This window comes from Lactuca sativa, chromosome 5 (genome assembly GCF_002870075.4).
Source record: "Lactuca sativa cultivar Salinas chromosome 5, Lsat_Salinas_v11, whole genome shotgun sequence".
NCBI classification, from domain to species: domain Eukaryota; kingdom Viridiplantae; phylum Streptophyta; class Magnoliopsida; order Asterales; family Asteraceae; genus Lactuca; species Lactuca sativa.
The window spans coordinates 110,950,626-110,974,195 of record NC_056627.2 but is presented as its reverse complement, the minus strand read 5'-3'; positions in this window follow the sequence as shown (position 1 = coordinate 110,974,195).

Genomic DNA, 23,570 nt, shown 5'->3' with positions numbered 1-23,570 from the left:
GACAAATCAAGTTGAATTTCTACATTTTATTAATCTTCTTGTTTTGAATTATGATGCATTGATCTTGTTTTTGGATTACTGAATTGTTTGTGAACATTAGCAAACAACTTGTTGCACCAAAGCATGAAATCTTGACTAAAGACGAGAAGGAGTGTTTGTTTAAGAAGTACAAACTTGCTAACACTCAGATAAACATATTATTCTCTTTAGGTTCATCATAATTCTAACTCAAAAGGTCCATATAGGTTTATTAACATGTAATGAATACATTTTGTTTTGGGAACTAGTGTTATCAAACTTGCTGATATTTTAATTTTCTTACAAAATCTTAAAACATTTTTTTTGCGTTTGTGGTATAGATGCCAATCAAGACACTATATATGGCGGTGCAAGTGGCGCCACATGGAGAAGAAGTGTAAGAAGTGTAGAAGGAAAGGAAGTGAACATATGTTCATGTATAAACATACGTTCATAAATTAACATATGTACATGTATAAACATATGATTATAAATGAACATATGTTCAAATATAATCATATTGTGATTCCACCCTCCTTTGTATGGTATTGTCAGAATTTAATCCTACCGATTGTGATTTCAACCATTGCACATATGTGAGAAGATGATGTATATTATACATGTTCATTTATGAACAAATGTTCATATATAAACATATGGTCATATATAAACATATGTTCATAGATGAACATGTATTAAACAGTATATGAATTTATAAATATTTATAATATGATTGTAATCTGCATGGTTTTTAAGTTCATATTCATTTACGTACCTTTCTTCATTTATGAACATAATGTAATTTATGAACATTTGTTCATTTATGAACATGGATTGAAATAAAACTAGGGAAGGATACCCGCTTTGAGGGGCGGGGGTAAAACGCTCACTTTAAAATTTTTCAAAATCAAAACCAAGCAGGAATATGCCTTCGATCTCTTCCCTTTTTTGTCAGATTCTAAAATACCTATAATCACTCTATAGTTTTTCAAAATCGAAGCCATTTAGGAATCATACATGCTGTAAAGCACAGGTGTGAAAAATTGAGGAATAAAAATAAAATACCTAGATGACCATGGCGACGATGATTGAGGAAGTCAGTGATGGAAATCGGGAAATCGTAATATATGAAACAATCTATTAATACCTCCAGACAATCCTTTTGGACCACTCGGGGATGTTGGATTTTGCAGCGGAGACATTGATTCGTGTTTGTAGCTCCAATACGGCGACACTCAAACGACGCCAATAAACGAACACTAAGAAAAGCAAATGGCACATCAGGAGTGGAACACGAAAAAATTTAGTCTATACTTAGTTAAATATAAAAATTTAAACATACGGCATTGATAATTGACATCTGAAATGGTAAATCGAGGTTTGGCATACTTTAAATTCTATTTACCTATTATCAACAAACGATGTTTCGATGTTTTATGGCTCAATCATTTTCCCCCTTTTTTCTAGTCGAAATTAGTGTCGGTGGTGAAACAAAGAGAAGGGTTGGATGAGGAGTGGTGGAAGGAAGAAACTGGAGGGTTGGCATGAGGTGCAACAGAAGCAGATACGTAAAAGGAGAAACCAACTGAGGGATAAAGGTAGTTGAGATTAACCTAAGGCGGTGGAGCAATAATAATCGAAAGAAAAAGGCTTACACAGTCGGTGTCATTGGAATCCGGAGATAGTACCATTGGAATGAGCCGACAAAAACACGTAGATGATAGTTCGGGACATCAAACCACATGTAAAGCACTGTCTCGAATAAGGCAACAAATAAATAAATTAACCAAAAGCAAACTCACTAAATAAAAAAAGAAAACCAATTTTTTTTTTCAACCAATCACACAAAAGTCTTGTTCATTTAGTAGTTGTAAATTAGTATATATATATATATATATATATATATATATATATATATATATATATATATATATATATATATATATATATATATATATATATATATATATATATATATATATAAAATTGGATAATGGATATATTAGGACTTATGAAGGTTTGGTTTCAATATGTTCATTTTTAGTGGTTTTGACCATTATATCCTTTTGCCTTAAATCTAATCTCACGATCACAAAGTTGTTATGTGGTTAGACGATATAATTTGGTTATAGGTTGAACTCATATATATATATATATATATATATATATATATATATATATATATATATATATATATATATATATATATATATATATATATATATATATATATATTTTTTTTTTTTTTTTTTTTTTGTTCGAAAACATAGGATTATGAGTATTGAATGTATTTGAAAAAACATGTTATATATTTTTTTTTAAATTCATATATCTTATATAATGTTCTTTTGGTTTCAAATAAAATCTTCATTTTATTAACCACTTATATGCGATCAATCTAAACCAATATATTATGTTCAAGTTTAGATTTTAAACTAAACTCGTATTTGAAGAGCTATGTTTGATCGTTTAAGAACCACTTATAGTATATTAATAAAATTTTAGTTTATGGTCAAGTCTAGAAGTTTAGATGATATTATAAATCGTTATTTTAGATACCCATTTAGTAATCAATACTTTTTGAGGTTATGAATTTTTAGAAAAAAACTCTTTTATTTCATAAACACATTTCACACATGTTATATATAAAAGTCATGTTTTGATATACATAATCCAAGCGTAATTATAATTATGTATAATATTATATTTAACATATATAAAACACAATATCATTATTTGATATAATAATGCTATAAATCAAGTTTTAGTCTTTTTAACACAACCTAATTTTAGAATTAACAAAATAGACTTTAGATTTAGTGAAGAGACATTTTAAACTAGCTTATTAAATATTTTTTAAAATAAAAAACATTTTTTTTCTTTTTACAAAAAACTCAAATTTAAATATTATAAAACACTTTTAATAAAACTTATTTTTAAACTTATTACGTTTTAATCTAAATATTTAATTCTTAAACTATAAGTGATGTAAATTCATGATAAAATATTATTCAGCATACAAAACTCATTTACACATAACATTTTATATATATATATATATATATATATATATATATATATATATATATATATATATATATATATATATATATATATTTATATATATATAACACAAGCATGTGTAAACAATTTATAAATCATTCCTAACGAACTTAAGAGACATTTAAAAAGGTCTTATAGCATTTGCTAAAAGAATTCTTTCTTGTAAAAGGACTTCAAGATACCATGTGTTGTTGAGACTATGAGACTTAAATCATTAAGACTATAATTAAGGTCAAACCCATGAGTTTAAACTCATGGTTAATATTATAGTCTTAAATGGTTAAGCAAGGAATAATCATCCGAACATGGTAATATCTTCATATCGTTATATTTGGAAAATAAATAAACTAGTCTAAAGTAATTTATTACAAGCAAAATAAACATATAAAAAATTACTTTTTTATCCATTACATGTTTATAAATAAACAAAATTAGCGAACATAACATAAGGTTCTTAATGCTTTGTTTATACACATCAACATCTGAATATGTAACACCCAGGATTTTGAAAGCCAAGAAAGTAAAGGAAACCCTAAATTTAAGAGGGACTCGACGAGTCCAAGGAAGGACTCGGCGAGTCGGAGCGGGATCCGGGTCGATAAGAAAGTGACCAACTCGACGAGTCGGCCAAGTGGACTCGGCGAGTCTGGTCTGTGCGAGGAAAACCCTAAATCCGGGGCTTGGAGCCTATTTAAGCATCTCAATCTTCTTCTTAGGGCTCCTTTACAGCCTCTCACACCCAGAACGCCGCACCTTAAGCCCCCATTGTGTTCATTCAAGCTATTAGCCATTTTTGAGTAGTTTCAAGTAAGAAGAAGGAGTGGGAATCTTTGAAGCATCAAGGAGTGGTCTTGGATCCGAAGTTTGGGGAGCATTTCAGAGCATTGGAAGGTATTACTCGTTTCTCTCCTCCAGATTTTTCCTTGGTTATGAGTTTGGGGCTTTTAAGCCATGTTTAAGACCAATCTTGAGCTTGAGGTCCAGATCTGAGGTTGCTACCTCAGATCCATGCTTGTTTTGGTATGGAATCCCATAAAGTATCAGCCATTGGGTGGAAATTGGAGTCTCTTGGTCCAAAACCCTAGATATGGGTGTATTTTGCCTAGATCTCACTCTCTACACATAAAGTTTGCAACTTTACGTGGGAAATAGGCTTGGGGAGGGTAGATCTACAGTTTGGAGCTCATGCATGACTCGGAAGTCCTCTGCATGTAAGTGGATCTTAGTGGACTCGACGAGTCCTTCGAGTGGACTCGGCGAGTAGCTTGAAGATGAGGAGGAACTCGACGAGTGGGATGAACAGCTCGTCGAGTGGGTTGAAGATGGGCATGAACTCGGCGAGTTGGATGAACAACTCGGCGAGTTGGATGAAGATTGCCGTGTGCTCGACGAGTCTGTTCTTAGACTCGGCGAGTCAGGTTGAGTGGTCCTAAACCCTTCGAGTTAAGACTCGAGTCAGCGAGTCGAGCCAGGACTCAGTGTGTTGGTCAGGATAGGAATCGGGAATCAGTAGACTCGACGAGTCAGGGGCTGACTCGGCGAGTAGAGTCGCGAGTGGAAGGACTCTGGATTTATGAACTCGGCGAGTCAGTAGGGTGACTCGGCGAGTGGGGTCGACCTGGGAGGTTGACTTTGACCAGGACATTGACTTTGACCAGAGTCGACTTGGTTGACCTTTGGAGGTCAGTTAGACTAAGTGTTGGGTTGTTATTGGTAGCTCGGGGAGCTAGTGGTGCAGCAGTTCAAAGTTAGCGGTCAGGTAGCGGTCAAAGGGGTTGGCAGCAGCAGTTCAACAGTATCAGGTGAGTTTCCCTTTGTATGAATGGGTCTACGGCCACAATGCCGGCCCATGTAGTTATGAGTAGAAGACCCGGGGGTTAGCCCTAGGCATAGCATGCTAGTATGATTTTTGGACGAGGTCCAAGGACAGAGGGCGGGTGCCCAAGGAGCGGTTTATGTGATAGTTTATACTCGTTGTCTGTGTGATACTTGTATGTGCCTGGTAGGGAGGTGAGAGAGGGCGAGGTCCCGTATCTCACCAATAGCAGAGTGTGGAGGGTGTTCCATATCTCAGTAGCAGCAGAGCAGGGGCGAGGCCCACGTTAGGGAAGGAGTGAGGGTGGGCTGGGCCCGAACCTCACTATCAGCAGGAGTATGGACGAGGTTCCATGACTCATTAGTAGCAAGACTCGGGCGGGGCCCAGAGATAGGCGAGGCCTTAGAGTAAGAGTTGTTAGTATATGTTTAGCTTATGTAATGATATGTGATACGTTTATGTGCTATTATATGTTAGTGGGCGAGGCCCTGTGACAGGCGAGGCCTAAGTGAAACAAATCTGTATCCGAGCAGGGCTCGAAGCCAGGCGGGGCCTGGAGCGGCGGGGCCGTTGTAGCGGGCGAGGCCCCGGATAGCGGGCGTGGCCCAGTATGTGCAGTATGTGGTTATGCATGGTATGTGGTAAGGTGGGGAACTCACTAAGCTTCGTGCTTACGGTTTTCAGTTTGTTTTCAGGTACTTCCGGTAGCGGAGGGAGGAGCTCGGGGTGATCGCATGGCACACACCATAGATTAGTTAGCCTGGGAATGTTTACTCTGATAATAAACAAGTGTTCTGAAAACTTATACTCAGATTATGTTTTGGAATGACGTTTTGTTTAAAGTAATGTTTTATTAAAAAGAAATTTTTGGTCTTGAATTTTGGGATGTTACAGAATATAAAAACAAAACTTTATTTTTCTAAGACAACTTTATACAACCTAAATGCATGAAATATATTCGTTGCATAAAATGACAATTATAAAACTATGAGTTACCATAGAAAAAATTGTTGGGTTTTATTTAAAACCGTTTTCTCAAAAACGCTAGAAATTGGCAAAAGAACGTTTATGATTAGAATAAACTTAAAACCATTTTAACCTTATTAGGATTATTTTTTAATCATAGAAAGATTAAATTAACCATTGAAAGGAAAAGACTACAACCATTCAAGTATTTGATTCTCATGTAAGATTGAAAGTTGATGAAAATGACAAGAAGCTTGTTGGGCTTCTAGTGTTGCGTCATGGGCTCGGTCCTTAGCCCAGTTTTGGTTGCTGGTTTGGGCCTGTCCAACCGTGCATATTTTATTCTAGGGTTCAGTATTTAAGTTGCATGCATGCAGTCTTTGTAATTAACGCTTTCATTATTTTTCTCATTGAGTTTTTGTAAACTCTAGCTCGCCTCTATAGTGGAAGTTCTTCATCGAGCTCTGCTGAGGCGTGACTATATTTGAATCATAAGGATATCGTTGATTCTATTCTGTGTTCATAATATTATTGTGTTTGTTTCGTTTGATCTTCATCTTTTACCTGTGAAAGATCTAATCGATCTGAGATTTATTCTCATCAATTGGTAAGAGAGCAGGAGACTGTGTAATTCATACACATCTCTTCTGTCGAAGAAGTTATGAGGGTTTTATTCTACATTGATTGATATTAATTGAGCCGTCATTCCATATTGACGTATCTCATTAATCGTCGATCTTACTCTAATTGATAAAATTACAAGTCTGGTCTTTAAACAGGTAATCGATCCAACGCTATCACAATGTCCATGGATGATTCTCAAACCAATCCAATCAACATCTCTAACAACATTGGTTCAACAACAAGGATTCTAATCTTGTATACTGAAGATTATGAAGTTTGGACGCATCATTTTTGTTGAATCATAAAAGTTACCCTCTTGAACTCAGCTACCGCAACGGTTCAGCACCCGCAACCAATTCAGCACCCGGAGTCAGTTCTTCTGCAGCAACCGTAATCTGTCTTTTGCCACCGCAGTCTACTTATCTGGATTATTTTACTTGTCTTTATGTAATACACTCTATTATCCAGTATGCCTTGCACGGCTGCTTATAGAGTTGTAGTTTAGTTCAGAGACTCTATAAATAGAGACTCATTCTATTGTATTAAACACTCTTATCTCTCGATCACTAATGACTTATGAATTATTCTGAATATATTTCTAAGTTATCTTCTTCATTTCTCTATCTTTCTACTATTCTTACTCTAAATTGTTACTGAAACATATCAGACTATAACCTCTCTCCGGAGCAAGTCGTTAAGACTTAATCACTAAGTTTGATCTTCCTTATTAACTCGGAGTGAATGCATTCCTTGTTACGAATCAGCTTAAGTGTAATCTTGATATAACAATTGCTGTCATTTATATTTCTTTACTTTCCGCAACTAACTATCTAACTATATTATTGTTGAACTTTTAGATCCTTGAGATTAACTATTCCGCAATATACTTGTTCTAACGTTTGTTCAAGTGTGTCTCCAAGTTTTTCTCTCAACAATTGGCATCAGAGCCAAAGTGGTTGCTTTTTGAATATCGGAACTTTGATTTTTCAAAAGACCTTCTATACCACTAAAGCTCATTTCTTTAAAAAAATTATTATTAAAAAAAAACAAAAAAATCTCAAATGACACAATCGTTATCTCTGAATGTCTCCAACAGTGTTGGTGGTTGTAACCGAGCTCCAATACTGGTAGCAAATGAATATCATCACTGGTCACAAAGAATGGAGAGGTACTTAAGAAGACTGGGAAGAGATGTATGGCAATCCGTAGAAGAAGGACCACATGTTCCAGTCCTTACACCAGTCCAAACTGGCGGCGCTGCAACCGAGCTAGGAGGAGGTCAACCATCCATGAGCCGTCCCACCAAAGATGATCTCGATAAAATGGAAAATGATGTTGTTGCTTTCTATGAAATTTCCTGCGGAGTTGCTCCTGACAACTTCAATATTATCATAAACTGCAAATCAGCAAAAGAGATCTGGGATGTTCTCAAGAACCTATACGAAGGTTCAGAACAAGCACAAGACAAGAAGCTCACTACTGCACTCAACGATTTCAACAACTTCAAAGCTCATACTAGTGAGAGTTTGGAAGACTCCTTCAAAAGGTTCAACCTGATAGTCACCAAGTTATCCAATGCGGGCACCATCTGTAGTAACCATGAAACCAATCTTCAGTTTCTTAATGGTTTAGGAAGACATTGGACTACGGCTAAGATGATAGTCCAAGGCGACATGAAGATTCACTCTTTGTCACTCTACAAGCTCTATTGAGAACTTCAAGCACAAGAATCCACTGTACTCAAAGACTGTGTTGACTTCGGAGGACCGCTTGCTCTCATAGCACAAGCACCACCGCAGTCACCCTACTCTTCATCGTATAACACTCCACCACAGTCATACGAAGCCGATTCTGAGTATGATGATGAAGAAGAGTTTCAGAAGGCTATTGCTCTGGTTAGCCAACAGTTAACCCGCATACCACCATCCTCTTTCCGCAAGAATCAACAGTTCAACAAACCTCCATTTAACCGTAACTTCGGTTCTCAGAACAACCATTCTCGATATCCCAAAGGCTCTCAGAACAATCAACCAAAGGAAGTACCGCAGTCTCCTCAGACCACTGACTCTGATACTCAATCAGAGGACAAGACATATGTTGTAATCTTTCATAAATGCAATAAAGAAAATCACTTTGCAAAAGATTGTAAGGCCAATGTAGTCAAAGACAGAGCATTCTACCTTAGAATGGCTCAAGAGCTAGAAGAAAAGGAAAATGTAAGGGCATATGTGGCCCATATCAAAAGAGAACATCAAGTTTGGTCTTCCAGAGACGAAGAAGAGACCATCAACAGTGTTAAAGGAAAAGGGAAAATCGGCATGCTAGCCACTGCGGATGATGATGGGTTTACAATGTTGAACAAAAACTACTGCTACATGGCAAAGAATGGGACTCTAAGCATCGTCGAACATGTAAAACTCATGATCCAAACTTTAAATTATAGTATGCATGACTGTCAACCCTACATAAATGATCTTAATGACACTTGTGTTGCCATCCTTACAGACTATAACAAAGCCTTAGATGAGAAGAACATTGCATCCCAAGAGATGTTCCATATGAGAGGACGACTGGATAACAAGAGACTTAAGATGGCTATGTTAGAGAAGGATCTAGAGTTAGAAAAAGATGCTAGAATGTTAAGCGAAACCCAGTTAGAGATAGCTTTGAACCAGGGAGATTTAGCTCAGAGAGAAATTGTATGCTTAAATCTCTTAATTGAAAAATTGTTTAATGAAAGTGAGGCTATTGAAAATTTGGTAAACAATGGAACCGTGGACAATACATATAATTGGGGTTGGTCAAATGGATATCCTACCGCAATGGATTCCTCACCCCGGTTCAACAAAATAGATTGTATGTCCCTCCTGATAGAGAATTTCATTTCCCTGTCAATGACAAGACTTTTCCCGAAGATATCAAAACTCACTTCGGAAGACTGCACAATTTAAGCAATAATTGTGTCATTGAGGAAATTGTGCCTGAGTGTGACAACCCGATATTTCAACTCTATGTAATGACCTAAAAAGTCAAGTATTGTAACCACTTTTGATATAAGGAAATAAACTTCGAAAATAAAATGTCCAAAAATCTCAAATTAATTACATACTATGTTAGATGACATTAAACCGTGATCGTACGTAAAAAGCACGCCCAAATCTGACTTCGTATAAAGTAGTTATGATTTTTCCAAGTTCGGCTTAGCGACAGACAGCTAAAAACTTGAAACGGAGATCGAGCGACTTTTGGCCGGAATGACCCAAATGAAAATTGAAGGTCTCGACAATGGTTTTGCAACGGTAAAAAGTCTGGCAAAAACAGACGTCAGATAATGAAGTTATGAATTTCTAACGAAATTTTCTTACCACGACCTTTTAAAAATAAATAATAAAAATAATTTCAAAATTTGCTGACGGAATCTAAACAAAAGTTGTAGAGCGTAGTCTCACCTACGCGTGGATATAAAGAACATCGAAAATGGAGTTTGTATAAAGAAGATATGAATTTTTGAAGTTTATTAAATAATTAAAATATAAATTTTATTATTTAACCTTGGTATTATCCGAAGGAGGATCACCAGGTTGAGCCGAGTTACGCCCAACGGACGCTCGTACGTCCAGCGTACTCGAGGACTAGGCCTCAGATCATCCACGTCGCCCCTATGCGAGGCTATACCCGTCCCATCCGAAGCTCCGAGGCAGTCGAGGAGGTGGTCACGCATGACGCACGCGTACGCCCAGCGTACCGAGGCGGTTCCCACCCCCTATAAAAGGGATGCGAGGGTTCCGATGAAAGGGCTCAATTTCTCTCAACTTTCTTGCGTTCTTGCCTCGTTTTCCGTGCCCGTGCTAACCCGAAGCCCCAGTTTCCTTGCTTAAGTCCCGAAGGTCGTTTGTGCTCCTGAGATTCCCGAGAATCCCGAGAAAATCCGCTTTCTCGAGTCAAAATTCTGCTCTGTTTTCATCTTGCCTTTTTCGATCTTCCAAGTCAGTTCATACCTTTATAATCCACACTTTTAAATGTTTCATAAATGCTTTTATATGCTTTTAAGGGGTGAAATACAAGTAAAACACACGAGTATTATCGTATGTTATATAAAGTTTCATTATACACTTTTTATCATCGGAATCATATGTGATTTATAACTATTATAGGGAAACTTTCATATGCAAAATATATCACGATAACATCATATCTTTTGAAATGAAAAATGTTGTTATATATGTATAAATCAAACACTCTGCTTATACTATATGTATATGTGTCCATCTTAGACACTATAGAAATTATACTTTTCATAACAAGTGAGCATTCTACTAGGGATTACTATACAAACGAGACACACTTAAAGAAAACTATAATAGGTATAGTTTTACGAGAACATTACTAACTTTTACATACTAGAAACACTATTTTCAAGAAGTCACTTTCACATACAAGAACAAACGAACATTTTTACACGTAAATCTGTTTTTATAGTAATTTTTGTGAGACATTAACTTTACGTACGTTCGAGTACACATTTCAAGTCCTGTATTATATACCAGAATCCCTTGGAGGGGGAACATGGTGTTTGTGTATAGATCTATACGGGCTTGACAACCCCACGCCCTGACTGTTAGCTACAATACACCATTTGGGGTGACAAACGTCAGAACATTTCAACGCCTGAAGAACGTTGCGTATAGGCACTCCTAGTCAATAGCATGGTTATAAAAACTCAGATGGGGTATTAAAAATACATTGATTTACGGGGTTTTTCAGACGTATTGGAAATTTTATACGTACATACATTTTCTAGAAACAAACATTGGTATTGATAGAAGGCTACATTTATGCTAGTAGAAAATATGGGATTTTCTAGGAACAAACAAACAAAAACAAAACATTTCATTTCATACAAACGTTGTCATTTAATACTTATGAAACTCACCAGCTTAAATGCTGATCTACTCTGTCACACCCCAAAACCACGAACGGCGGAAACGTTCAGGGTGGAGGACGTCATGTACAGTATCACAACAGTGTAATATAATAAACAAGCAACAACATCATCCATTGCATTATAAGTAAAGTTTTATACATGTGTGTTCTTTCATTGTAATAAGACACCAAAAATATACAATCAAAATAAAAGACGAGACTGGTCTGCTCCGTCTTCTCAAAACCTGGCCTCCGTACCTGTCTACTGATGACCTGAGAATACAAGTTATTTTGAAAGCGAGTATCAACTTTAAAGCTGGTGAGTTCATAAGTATATAAGTGTCATTGCCTTGTTTTGCAAAATCTGTTATGAAGGCCATGCAAATCGTTAAATGAAAGTCTTGAGGTAAGTATGAAATCCCTAGAAAAACCCTTACTTTCTATAAGTATGAAATGTAGTCTTCTACCAAGACCCGAATGTTTAGTACGTATGAAGTGTAGTCTTCTACCAAAACCCGAATGTTTTGTAAGTATGAAATGTAGTCTTCTACCAAGACCCGAATGTTTTGTAACTATGAAATGTAGTCTTCTACCAAGACCCGAATGTTCTGTAAGTAAAATGATAGTTTTTCCTTGGTGTTGACTAGTACTAAAAGTGCTTAGTCTAACTCATCGTTTATGTGAATGTGTCACAAAATAAAGTAAACAGGAAAAATGTAATAATGTAAGTGTTGTCACTGGGTACTAGGACCAACACAACATCGCATTAAGCGAAATGTATAACCTAATGAACATCCGAAGATTGTCCAATTGTCCTCTGTAGCAGCAGCAGGTGGGTGGAAGGGTTAGTCCCAAATCGATTTCCTAATATAAGTAGTAACCTTAGACCTCCGTAGATGGTCATCGACCACTAGTGCTAAACAGTGGGGTTCGGAATGGTAAGTCCCGTCTAGTATCCCATTGAACCGGGATAGGAAAGACAATTTACACAGTAAGTACTACTAAATCATCCTCATAGTCCTAAGTACAAGTATCCAGATAAGTGAATACAGGATAATGCACCTATGTAAAAGTGTTCCTGTATGGTATTCATGTATGTGTGTCCATGTAACAAGTAAGTATATGTAAACATATTCATGTATCAATTAAACATCTGTAAGTACTCATGTATCAGGTAATGTACTAGTATAGACTCATGAATGAACTGACTCTTGTGTGACTCCTTGTAATAGAAGTAATGTTTGATATCTTCAGACTATCCCTATGATAATTCACTGTAATACAACTGGATGATCATGTAGGTTTGTACACTCTTACTACTCAAGAGTGTGGGAAACTAAATGAAAGATGTAAACTATAACATCAATACATATATAGGAATATAAGTGTATATGCATAGTTTAGTTCAAGAATGTAAAAATGGTTTTGTAAGACATCCTATGGGTTTTGAACAATAATTAACCATGACTTGATGTCATTTGAATAAACATTTCAAAGGTAAAACATTTGGTAACAATGTGCTTTTAAGATGTAAAACCATTTCATGCATCACATTTTGTAGCATGTGAAATCTGTTAAATGACAAACACAGTTATAAAATACATATCAATGATTTAATAACATGTTTGTTTCTACTTGTATTCCCCCCCCCATTAAAGCATTTAAAATCATTTAAAACATTGATTAAGGGTATGAACTGACCTGTAGTTGGTGATCGGGATGAACTGGACGGTATAGGATGGCTAGATGTCAAGTGAGGACTTGTGCACACACTACTATCCTAATGAACATATAATCACACATATATGCACTCAATTAGACTCAAAGACTAATTGATAATGTTAAAGACCTCTTAGACATAGATAACACTTTATGTAAGTGTTTTAAGCCGTAAGGACTTCATCTAAGCTATTGTGGGACAGGGTACATGAGTTTAGGGTTTCTAAAGGACCCTACATGAGAGTTTACTCTCCATAAACCATCACACATGGAGTTTACGGTTGTAAACTCTTGAGTTTACGGCCGTAAACTCCCAAACATGTGTGTTTGGTGTGTTTTGAAGTCCCAAATGCTTTCTTGAATTATCCTAACTTAGTGGCTAAGTCCTTGGAAGGGTTTAAGGTCTAGAAGTACTCCAAATAGGAGTTTACGGCCTAAAGGCCATTTCCCCTTGGAGTTTACGGCCGTAAACTCCCTTGCGGTGTGGTTTCTGTTGTTTTCAAGCTCCTTGCACTTGTGGGATATGTTCTAGACTTTTATCCCTAGCATATGAAGGCATTAGGCACACCTTAGTGCCCTTTTTAGGAGTTTACGGCCCAAGAACCATGTCTTGGCCATAAACTCACTTGGTTAAGTGATTTTGGTGTGGTTTGGTCCTTCCATTAAGTGGGTACAATTTCTTGTAAAGGTCTAGGGCTTTAGGTGTCATGAAAACACCCTTTATGTCCATTTATATGGAGTTTACGGCCTAAGGAAGTTCTGGGCCGTAAACTCACTTTTGTTTGTGTCATTTGATGTGTTTAAGACCTTAATATACTTGGGAAAATAGCCTAGATGCAAGCCTTAAAGTCCTCGTGCCTTAAAACACCATTTAGGGTGTGAATATGGAGTTTACGGCCTAAGAGAGTTCTGGGCCGTAAACTCCCAATCTTGGGTGGATTTGTGTGTGTTTTCTTGTCCCTAACATGCATACATAATGGTCTAAGGCTTTATCATAGTACAAATGTTGGTTTTGGCTTCGTTTCGGGAGTTTACCACCCAAGAACACCTTGGGGAGTAAACTCCTAGATCTAATGATTTAGCCATCTAAATCATGTTATAAGCATCTAATATGCATTCTAACACTACTAGAAAGAGTTACTCACAATTTGGGATAAAAAGCCGAAGATCCGTCAGAGAGAAAATGGCTTTTTCTCTAGTTGGAATTGTGAATAATGAATTAATTTAATTCAGAAAACTATTTATAGTCCTGAAATATTTTGACAGAAAATATTTTTATTCTCGAACTTGGACTGTAACATTATGAAACTTGAAATGTTCAAATTTCACAAACCTAGGAGCATCCACTCTCTTGATATCTCCTAAAGTGTAAACCCTAATGTACACAAACTTGTTCAGAAAAGTCTGAAAATCACTGAAATTGGATTGGGTTCTATTGAATAGATATTGTTCGTACAAATGGAAATTTCGGGTTGTCACATCATCCCCCCGTTAGAAGGAATTTTGTCCCGAAATTAGAATGTAAGCAAATAAGAAATTACAAATAACTAAGCAAAAAGGTGAGGGTATTTCAGTTTCATCTGATCCTCACGTTCCCAAGTGAATTCCGGTCCACGCTTTGCGTTCCAGCGCACCTTTACTATCGGGATACGGCTCTGCTTTGTTTGCTTGACCTCTCGGTCCATGACCTCTACTGGTTCCTCCACGAAGTTGAGGCTCTCGTTGATCTCGATCTCGTCGAGTGGAATAACAAGAGTCTTGTTAGATAGGCACTTTTTCAAGTTTGACACGTGGAAGGTAGGATGTACGTTACTGAGTTCCTTCGATAGATTGAGCTTGTAAGCCACAGGGCCGATTCTTGCGAGAATCTCGAAAGGCCCTATGTATCTTGGATTGAGCTTCCCACGCTTTCCAAAGCGTATCAAGCCCTTCCAGGGTGAGACCTTCAGTAGGACTCGGTCGCCCACCTGGAACTCCAATGGTTTCCTACGCTTGTCGGCATAGCTTTTCTGTCGGTCTCTAGAGGCTTTTAATCGTTCACGAATTTGAACGATCTTTTCTGTCGTTTCCCGAATGATCTCCGGACCCGTGAGAGTGCTTTCGGGAACTCGTCCCTTAGCTAACTGGGTATCACCCACTTCATCCCAGCACAGAAGGGATCTGCACTTTCGGCCATAGAGGGCCTCGAATGGAGCTGCCTTTATGCTCGTGTGATAACTGTTGTTGTAGGAAAATTCAACAAGGGGTAAATGAGTATCCCAAGCTTTTCCAAAATCTATCACACAGGCGCGCAACATATCTTCTAAGGTTTGGATAGTTCTCTCACTTTGCCCGTCGGTCTATGGATGGTAGGCTGTACTCATGTCCAGCCTAGTTCCTAGGGAATTTTGTAATGACTGCCAGAACCTCGAAGTGAATCTACTATCTCGGTCTGAGATGATAGATAAAGGAACACCGTGCAGCCTTACAATCTCCCTAATGTAAGTTCTGGTAAGTTTCTCCATCTTGTCTGTTTCCTTGATCGGTAGGAAGTGTGCAGACTTGGTCAGTCAATCGACGATGACCCATATGGAATCAAGTCCACCCGTCGTCTTGGGCAACTTGGTTATGAAGTCCATAGTGATCCGCTCCCACTTCCATTCTGGTATCTCCGGTTGTTATAGAAGACCGGAGGGTTTCTGGTATTCGACCTTGAGCTTTGCGCAAGTAAGGCATTTACTCACGAAGGTAGCAATATCTGCTTTCATGTTAGGCCACCAGTAAAGCTTTTTAAGATCCAGATACATCTTATCTGAACCCGGGTGGACGGAATAACGAGTGTTGTGAGCTTCGGTCATGACCAAGTCTCTGAAGCCACCGTGTTTCGGTGTCCAGATACGATCCATGAGGTATAAGGCTCCGCCACCCTTGACTTCCAAGTTCTTATCCATCCCTCTAAGGGATTCACCAGCCACGTTTTCAGGTTTCAAAGCGTCGAGCTGAGCCTCCTTTATTTGCGTGGACAAGTGTGAATGGATAGTTAGAGTCAAAGACTTGACTCTACGACCAGTATATTCTTTCCGACTTAGGGCGTCGGCTACTACATTGGCTTTACCCGGATGATAACAAATTTCGCATTCGTAATCACTAAGTAGCTCGACCCACCGTCGTTGTCTCATGTTGAGCTCTTTTTGGTCGAAAATGTGCTGTAGACTCTTATGGTCTGTAAAGATCGTGCTTTTTGTACCGTATAGGTAATGTCGCCAGATCTTCAGAGCAAACACAACTACTCCCAGTTCAAGATCGTGGGTTGTGTAGTTAACCTCATGTGTCTTCAGCTGTCTCGAGGCATAGGCGATGACTTTACCTCGCTGCATCAGAACACATCCGAGTCCTTGATTGGATGCATCGCAATAGACAATGAAGTCTTCTATTCCTTCGGGAAGGGATAGTATCGGGGCGGTGCACAAGGCTCGTTTGAGCATTTGGAACGCTCTTTCCTGTTTCTCTTCCCAGTCGAAGGCCACGCCTTTTTGGGTCAGGGTTGTAAGAGGTTTAGCTGTGCTGGAGAAGTTCTGAATGAACCTGCGATAGTAGCTAGCTAGACCTAGAAATTGACGAATTTCAGTAGGTGTCTTTGGTGCTGACCAGTTCTCGATGGCCTTAATTTTGGAAGGGTCCACGCGTATACCTTCTTCGCTAACCACATGGCCCAAAAATTCGACTCGCCGAATCCAAAATTCGCACTTCGAGAACTTTGCGTAGAGCTTCTCCGCTCGCAATGTTTCTAAGATTTTACGGAGATGTTGACCATGCTCCTCCTTACTTCGAGAGTAGATGAGTATGTCATCAATGAAGACGATGACGAACTGATCCAAGTAAGGATGACACACCCTATTCATCAGATCCATGAATACTGCGGGTGCGTTAGTTAATCCGAATGGCATCACTACAAACTCGTAGTGCCCATAACGAGTTCGGAAGGCTGTCTTGGGAACATCTTCCTCTAACACTCGTAGTTGGTGGTATCCGGATCGCAGATCTATCTTCGAGAAGTAGTTGGCTCCTTGAAGTTGATCGAATAAATCGTCAATGCGGGGCAAGGGATAACGATTTTTAATGGTAAGTTTGTTGAGTTCTCTATAGTCGATGCACATGCGAAACGATCCATCTTTCTTCTTGACGAACAAGACCGGTGCTCCCCATGGTGAGAAGCTTGGTCGAATGAATCCCTTCTTGAGAAGTTCGTTAAGTTGACTGGAAAGTTCCTGCATTTCAGCCGGTGCAAGACGATAAGGAGATTTTGCTACGGAGGTAGCCCCTGGCACTAAGTCGATTCTGAACTCGACTTGGCGTTGTGGTGGTAAACCGGGAAGTTCTTCTGGGAATATGTCGGGAAAGTCGCGTACTTCTGGGATTTTCTGGATGTCTTTCTGTTCTTGGCTGGTATCGACGACGTGTGTGAGAAATGCATGGTACTCCTTCCGCAAACACTTCTGGGCTTGAATGCACGAAATGATGCGAAGGCTCGTACTAGGTTTGTCGCCATAGATAATTAAAGTTTCGTTGTTAGGAAGGTTAAGATGAACTACTTTTTCGAAGCACATAATGTCGGCACGCAGAAGACTCAACCAATCCATACCGATGATGACGTCGAAACATTTAATGGTAACTGGCATGAGATCTATCTTGAAAGTATGGCCATCTAAAGTTAAGGTACAACCTACGTATATGCAGTTTGTACTCTATGTTTTCCCGTTAGCCGTTTCTACTGTGAATGAATTATCTAATGCACATGGTTTTTGTTTAAGCAGGTGTGTAAATTTGTGACTTACAAAACTTTTCTCGGCTCCACTATCGAAAAGTATGCAAGCATATGAGTTATCGAGGAGGAACGTACCAGTAACTATCGTTGGATCAACTACTGCTTCCTCGTGGCCTAGAGCCATAACTCTTCCCACTCCTCCAGCCATCCCTGCTTTAGGGCAGTTCCTCTTGTAGTGGCCCACTTCGCCACAACCGTAGCAAGCTTGGCCCATACCGGCGTTAGGAATCTGGGCAGCTTGAGCTGTTGGAGTTTTGCAGAAACGGACTGTGTGGCCCTTCTTGTTGCAGTTAGAGCACTGCATCTCCCTGCAAGGTCCGTGGTGATGGAAGTTGCACTTGGTGCACTTCGGGAGAGTCCCAGCATATGTTTTTGCTGGTAAGAGGTTCGCAGGGGCAACAGGGGTCACTGTGGCAGCATTGATCGCCACTAGTTGTTGCTTATTGGAGGATCCTTGCGGAGCCCCTCTTTTCCTTTTATTCCACCCCTTCTTGTGGTAGTCGGGGTTGGACTTTTGTGGTACAGGGGTAGGGATTGTTGTGTTCTGAGGTTTCCGGTGATCGATGAGGGATTGTGCTAGTTCCTTGGCGCTATCAAAGGTAATAGGCCTGGAAGCGATCACACTTGACTGGATCTGGGGCGACAGTCCCCAGATATATCTCTCGATCTTTTTGCTCTGGAGAACAACCATGTCGGGGCATAAGTTTGCCAAATCACAAAACCTATTTGTGTAGGTAGTGATGTCGGATCCAACCATTTGTAGACCCCAGAATTCTTGCTCGAGCTTTTGTATTTCGCCTCGAGGACAGTATTCCTTCATCAGCATTTCCTTCAACTTTTCCCAGCCGATGGAATACGCCACCACCAGCGTTAAATAGTTAACATGGCTGTTCCACCATGTTAGTGCTCGGTCAGAGAAGGTGCAAGCTGCGAACTTGACCTTGCTGCCTTCTTGGCATGCGCAGATCTCGAAGACAGATTCCATCTTCTCGATCCATTGTCTCAACACCATAACAACCCCAGTCCCATTGAAGCTGCGGGGTTTGGCGTTAGTGAAATCCTTGTAGGTGCATTCCCGAGGGTGTCCATGGCTTTCGCCGTGGTTTGAGGGTGGTGCACCTGTTCCTGATCCACTAGGGGCAGGAACGTTGATTGCTAACACAGCAGTTGCAACTGCTGCTGTGAAAGCTGCCTGGAACATAGTGGCGTCAAAAGGATTTGGTGGTTGAAGAGGTACAGGTGGTGGTGGAGGTGGTGGTATTGGTGCTGCGTTGTTTGGGTTCCTCCTTGGATTCCTGCGTGGCGACATCTTTAACTATACGATTAAAAGATGACGACATGGATAAGAATAAATGATAAATGAATGTGTCTTATGGACTAAATCTCCATAGTCCAACAACAGAAAGAATAGCATGACTAAATGAAGAAGATAGCATTTGGATAATAAATTCCATAAGATGAGATATTTGTCAATAATACCGGAATTACAGATGTAACAAGTTCGGGAAAAATGGCCTATAAGTAGGCCTTCCATCAACCATGATGGAAAATTTTGACAGAATTAAGACTAGATCAAGACCTAACAGGTCTAAGATTTATACAGGTAGGAAATTAGACCAAAGTTTTACATAAACTAGGTTATATCCCAAAAGATGAGTCGACGAGATTCTACCGGCGACGAGAACTGCTAGCATGAGTCCTCGATCCCAACAGTAGACGTTCAATGTCTCTTATACGCCTATCCGACCTTGCTTGCTGAGCTCGAAGTTCCCTAACCTCCGCTTGGGTTTCAGCAAGTTCCCTTTGCAGATTTGCATTGTGGACCAGAGTCCTTTCATGAGCAGACTCTAGTTGGCGAATGTGGACAATGTTAACACCAGAGTTGGCGTCAACTTCCAAAACTTGATTGATAGCTGCCTGAGCTATTATCGAGTTCCTAGACATCCTACGCACCATGATTGGTAGGACTCTATCAGCAGAACCTCCTTCCGTGAGGTAGTAGAAACTTCGGTCTCCATTGTAGGGAATGGGCTGACCCTGTTCATGACTCCATGAAATCAAGTGAGTGGCCCACAGAGGTGTAGGTCCTTGAAACACAGGGCGAGGGTTCAGGTTTGGGTTTTGAACAGCTGGGGGTAGGTTGTTGACTTCTGGTTCCGAGTCAGAACTATCAGAAAAACCTTCAGCATGGTGATTATCCAAAGGAATTGGGTGACCATCTTTTGGTTGAGCCTCTAGCCAACCAACATTGCCTTGTTTTGGGAAGTACAGATCGCCATGGTGAAATCCAGCCATTTTAATCTACGCGAGAAAAGGGATATAAGAAATAGCTAAGATAGAAGAACTACTAAGATAATTATAGTAAGATCAAATACCCATATGGTATTCCTTTATGGTTGTGTTGGTAAGTTTTTAGACTTGTTGCCATATCACAACCATTCTTGGGCATATTCTAATCACTCCTCGGACCAGCATAGTTGATCAGGCTATGCCATTCCCAAGACTGACTATATATCCCCAGGCTTACTTGTGATATTCAACAATCGTAATACTTTTGTTCTTGTCGTTGTGACACTGATTTTAGTATGAATGCAGGCACGTATACTTACTTAAATATTTTATTATTTAAAAGCATAACCCTGAGACAGAGTGTTTTAATCCCATGTATTTATAGTTAGTATATCTTTTATGGGTTGATATACTTAATTCACTATAAACAATGCTCTGATACCAATCTGTCACACCCCAAAACCACGAACGGCGGAAACGTTCAGGGGTGGAGGACGTCATGTACAGTATCACAACAGTGTAATATAATAAACAAGCAACAACATCATCCATTGCATTATAAGTAAAGTTTTATACATGTGTGTTCTTTCATTGTAATAAGACACCAAAAATATACAATCAAAATAAAAGACGAGACTGGTCTGCTCTGTCTTCTCAAAACCTGGCCTCCGTACCTGTCTACTGATGACCTGAGAATACAAGTTATTTTGAAAGCGAGTATCATCTTTAAAGCTGGTGAGTTCATAAGTATATAAGTGTCATTTCCTTGTTTTGGAAAGTCTGTTATGAAGGCCATGCAAATCGTTAAATGAAAGTGTTGAGGTAAGTATGAAATCCCTAGAAAAACCCTTATTTTCTATAAGTATGAAATGTAACCTTCTACCAAGACCCGAATGTTTAGTATGTATGAAGTGTAGTCTTCTACCAAGACCCGAATGTTTTGTAAGTATGAAATGTAGTCTTCTACCAAGACCCGAATGTTTTGTAACTATGAAATGTAGTCTTCTACCAAGACCCGAATGTTCTGTATGTAAAATGATGGTTTTTCCTTGGTGTTGACTAGTACTAAAAGTTCTTAGTCTAACTCATCGTTTATGTGAATGTGTCACAAAATAAAGTAAACAGGAAAAATGTAATAATGTAAGTGTTGTCACTGGGTACTAGGACCAACACAACATCGCATTAAGCGAAATGTATAACCTAATGAACATCCGAAGATTGTCCAATTGTCCTCTGTAGCAGCAGCAGGTGGGTGGAAGGGTTAGTCCCAAATCGATTTCCTAATATAAGTAGTAACCTTAGACCTCCGTAGATGGTCATCGACCACTAGTGCTAAACAGTGGGGTTCGGAATGGTAAGTCCCGTCTAGTATCCCATTGAACCGGGATAGGAAAGACAATTTACACAGTAAGTACCACTAAATCATCCTCATAGTCCTAAGTACAAGTATCCAGATAAGTGAATACAGGATAATGCACCTATGTAAAAGTGTTCCTGTATGGTATTCATGTATGTGTGTCCATGTAACAAGTAAGTATATGTAAACATATTCATGTATCAATTAAACATCTGTAAGTACTCATGTATCAGGTAATGTACTAGTATAGACTCATGAATGAACTGACTCTTGTGTGACTCCTTGTAATAGAAGTAATGTTTGATATCTTCAGACTATCCCTATGATAATTCACTGTAATACAACTGGATGATCATGTACGTTTGTACACTCTTACTACTCAAGAGTGTGGGAAACTAAATGAAAGATGTAAACTATAACATCAATACATATATAGGAATATAAGTGTATATGCATAGTTTAGTTCAAGAATGTAAAAATGGTTTTGTAAGACATCCTATGGGCTTTGAACAATAATTAACCATGACTTGATGTCATTTGAATAAACATTTCAAAGGTAAAACATTTGGTAACAATGTGCTTTTAAGATGTAAAAACATTTCATGCATCACATTTTGTAGCATGTGAAATCTGTTAAATGACAAACACAGTTATAAAATACATATCAATGATTTAATAACATGTTTGTTTCTACTTGTATCCCCCCCCCCATTAAAGCATTTAAAATCATTTAAAACATTGATTAGGGGTATGAACTCACCTGTAGTTGGTGATTGGGATGAACTGGACGGTATAGGATGGCTAGATGTCAAGCGAGGACTTGTGCACACACTACTATCCTAATGAACATATAATCACACATATATGCACTCAATTAGACTCAAAGACTAATTGATAATGTTAAAGACCTCTTAGACATAGATAACACTTTATGTAAGTGTTTTAAGCCGTAAGGACTTCATCTAAGCTATTGTGGGACAGGGTACATGAGTTTAGGGTTTCCAAAGGACCCTACATGAGAGTTTACTCTCCATAAACCATCACACATGGAGTTTACGGTTGTAAACTCTTGAGTTTACGGCCGTAAACTCCCAAACATGTGTGTTTGGTGTGTTTTGAAGTCCCAAATGCTTTCTTGAATTATCCTAACTTAGTGGCTAAGTCCTTGGAAGGGTTTAAGGTCTAGAAGTACTCCAAATAGGAGTTTACGGCCTAAAGGCCATTTCCCCTTGGAGTTTACGGCCGTAAACTCCCTTGGGGTGTGGTTTCTGTTGTTTTCAAGCTCCTTGCACTTGTGGGATATGTTCTAGACTTTTATCCCTAGCATATGAAGGCATTAGGCACACCTTAGTGCCCTTTTTAGGAGTTTACGGCCCAAGAACCATGTCTTGGCCGTAAACTCACTTCGTTAAGTGATTTTGGTGTGGTTTGGTCCTTCCATTAAGTGGGTACAGTTTCTTGTAAAGGTCTAGGGCTTTAGGTGTCATGAAAACACCCTTTATGTCCATTTATATGGAGTTTACGGCCTAAGGGAGTTCTGGGTCGTAAACTCACTTTTGTTTGTGTCATTTGATGTGTTTAAGACCTTAATCTACTTGGGAAAATAGCCTAGATGCAAGCCTTAAAGTCCTAGAGCCTTAAAACACCATTTAGGGTGTGAATATGGAGTTTACGGCCTAAGAGAGTTCTGGGCCATAAACTCCCAATCTTGGGTGGATTTGTGTGTGTTTTCTTGTCCCTAACATGCATACATAATGGTCTAAGGCTTTATCATAGTACAAATGTTGGTTTTGGCTTCGTTTCGGGAGTTTACCGCCCAAGAACACCTTGGGGAGTAAACTCCTAGATCTAATGATTTAGCCATCTAAATCATGTTATAAGCATCTAATATGTATTCTAACACTACTAGAAAGAGTTACTCACAATCTGGGATAAAAACCCGAAGATCCGTCAGAGAGAAAATGGCTTTTCTCTAGTTGGAATTGTGAATA